Source organism: Prosopis cineraria, unplaced genomic scaffold (assembly GCF_029017545.1).
Source record: "Prosopis cineraria cultivar Desert tree isolate PC_DT_omini unplaced genomic scaffold, ASM2901754v1 PC12, whole genome shotgun sequence".
In the NCBI taxonomy this organism is placed as follows: Eukaryota; Viridiplantae; Streptophyta; class Magnoliopsida; order Fabales; family Fabaceae; genus Prosopis; species Prosopis cineraria.
Window position 1 is genome coordinate 11,763,134 of NW_026555343.1, and position 2,987 is coordinate 11,766,120.

At 37.4% G+C, this 2,987-nt stretch overlaps 1 pseudogene; it reads left to right on the plus strand.

The window, feature by feature from the left end:
- Nucleotides 1-254: 254 nt before the first annotated feature.
- Nucleotides 255-2,494, plus strand: LOC129289095 (patatin-like protein 5; annotated as a pseudogene).
- The last annotated feature ends 493 nt before the right edge of the window (nucleotides 2,495-2,987 follow it).

The following is a 2,987-nucleotide window of genomic DNA, read 5'->3' on the forward strand; positions in this document are numbered from 1 at the left end:
CAACCAGCATGAATAAAAGAAAAGAAAGAATAAGACTTCTATGAACCCATACCAGCATCGACGACCGACGATGGCTGATAGCAAGACTAAGGCAAGGTGAACAGCGCCTCAACAAGGAGGGAGGAGGAGAAGAAGAAGACAGCAAGGACACAGAAGGAAGAGTGGTTGCGGCACTTGAAGCAGGGAAGAAGAAAAAGAGGCCCAATTGCGGCACCTCCACACAACGCACGGACAAGGAAGGAAGGGAAAGAATTCAGACGCTCCCACGGTGGTCGGCGATATTGCGATGGTTAAGGACAAAGGAGAAATGATAGAGCTCGAAGGGCAAAAGGATAAGGAAGGGCCTTCGAAATTCTCCTCTTCCCTGCCGTAGAGTTCGCTGCCTCTGAAATGGAGGAGAGAGGAGGAAAAAATCTGGTTGATGATAAGGTGGTAATTTTACATCGATCAAATAAAAAATAACACTCTTATCCTGCACCGGTCAGATTCGAACTCACGACCCGCAAATACATAACCATCGCAACATCCACCATGCTACCAATTTTAGTCATATAATAAAAATGTCTTCTCACTAATTTTAGTCTAACTTGTATTTTTATCTATTATTATTTTTTATTTTGGGTTATTACAAACAGAAAAGCTACCACCTCATCAGATGGGAATGTTGTCACTATTCTCAGTATTGACGGAGTTGGGGTTAGAGGGATCATACCTGCTATCCTGCTTATGGAACTAGAGGAAGAGTTGCAGTTACGTACGCACATTGTTATCATAGTATGTAACTTTGGGTCACCTCATCCATTGAATTAAGATATGATGTTCTCTATCTTTTTATTTGATTCAAAAAGCTTCTGGAGATGAGAATGCCAGGATTGCAGACTATTTAGACGTGATCGCAGGAACTAGCACAGGTGGAATCATCACTGCAATGCTCACAACCCCAGATGAGAACCATTGTCCAATGTTTTCTGCTCCACAAATCAATGATTTCCATAGAAATGAATCCCCAGAAATTCCCCCCCCAGAAGTACGTAAATTTTAAATTTGTATAACTAATTATCCTTGAAAGTAATTACGTGATGACAAACCCAAGTACTGTTTATGGTTTCAGTTGTTCAATTTTGAATCTTCTATATGATACTCACGTACTCCTTTTCAGTATTGTTTTATTCAAGTTGGCTCCAATCTATCTGGCACTATTTCTACAAGCCCAAGTACGATGGATACATAGGTCAATAAAGCGCCATCTGGAGGGAAAAAGACTGCATGACACATTGACTAGGGCTGTAATCCCGACATTCGATATGAAACAAGTCCGACCCACTTGTTTTCTCAACCTTGAAGGTATGTGTGTGTGTGTGTGTGTAATGATCATATTCATTCTCCATTGAAACCATCTTAATTATGAAATAGATTTAAAGGGTTGAAATTTTGTTGCAACAATTTGCTGAAATGATCATCAAAAGTCAATAATTAACAAACTTAGATGGATATGGACGATGCAGCTCCCTGGTGGCTTAGATGCCCAGCTGTCAGATATTTGCATTGGAACTTCAGCTGTGCCAGCCTATCTACCACCTTATTATTTCAAAGATGGTGAAACAGAATTCAATTTGATTGATGGTGGTATCACAGCCAATAATCCTGTAAGCTAATTAATAACTCCTATGCAGATATATGTTTAAAACTATGACATATAATTTATTAAATTTGAAAGGACTTGAAAACATTGTAGGCATTAATTGCTATAAGTGAGGTGACACAACAAACAACAAAGAACAATCCAGATTTCTCAACCTTTAAGCCAAACGACTATAAGAGTATTGTGTTGGTGTCATTTGGAACTGGATCCCTGAAACCCAATGTTTACAATGCCATAGATGCACAAAAATTGGCGTACTTTGAAATGGGCTAAACCTGCTATTGAATTTGCACTTGATGGAAGTCAAGACCTTGTTGATTATCATCTTGCATATGTTTTCCATGCCCTTGGAGCTGAGAGCAACTACCTTCGAATTTAGGTACATCATCATCTCATATTTTATTATCCACACTTCAATGCATGGCTATGTATGCATGTTATTGTTAGGAACCAATGTGAGTGGACTTGAGTTGATATGAAAAGTTTCATATTAGATAAAATTGAGTTTTCCAATTAATATATATTAAAAAAAGAAGGAACCATGAACTTGAATATTGAGATTTTGAATTGTAATGTAGCATTGTTTGGTATCAGAGCCAAGTTTTGCCAAAGACAATTTGAAAGCCTATTATTATGCACACATTTGAATAAACCATTTCTTTCATTCATATTCTACAGACAGATGTATTAATTGAAACTATGACTGATTTGGATTGTGCCACTAAGGAGAACTTGGATGATCTTGAAGCTTTAGCAAATAATCTGTTAAACCAAATAGAGACGAGGATGAACTTGGACACCTTCAAGCTTAAACCTATACCCAGTGTGGTCCAGCAAATGTAGAGGCTCTTAAGAAGTAAATATATATACACAGCCTTAACATATGGCTTATTTCTTTAGAGTCTACTTGCACAACTTGAAACCCTAGCTAGATCAAACAAGAATCTTAGTATCTTTCTTTGGCATCTTCAATATATAGTTCTTAATGTCTGGTTATTGAGTCTCTTTTGTTTTGTTATCAATTCAAGATGGCTGAGATACTTGTCAAGGAGAAGAAAGAATGTTTGCAGAAAAATATAAGCTGAATGTACACACTAGTCAATAAGTAAAGTCGTTTGATAATGCCATTATATAAGGCATTAAAGTTGGTAATATTGGAGTCAATAATTAAAGTTGGTCCGTGATTTTGTTTTAGGCTTTAATATGTGATGGTGGTAAGTTGATTGTTGTGTGGTTTAATGATTGTGTAATGGCTTGAGAGAATAAGTAGTGATCCTGTTAGGTCCAGCTGTGTGGTACCTTGTTGATTTCAGTTGTGTGGTATTGTGGTTTAAGGATGTTGTAT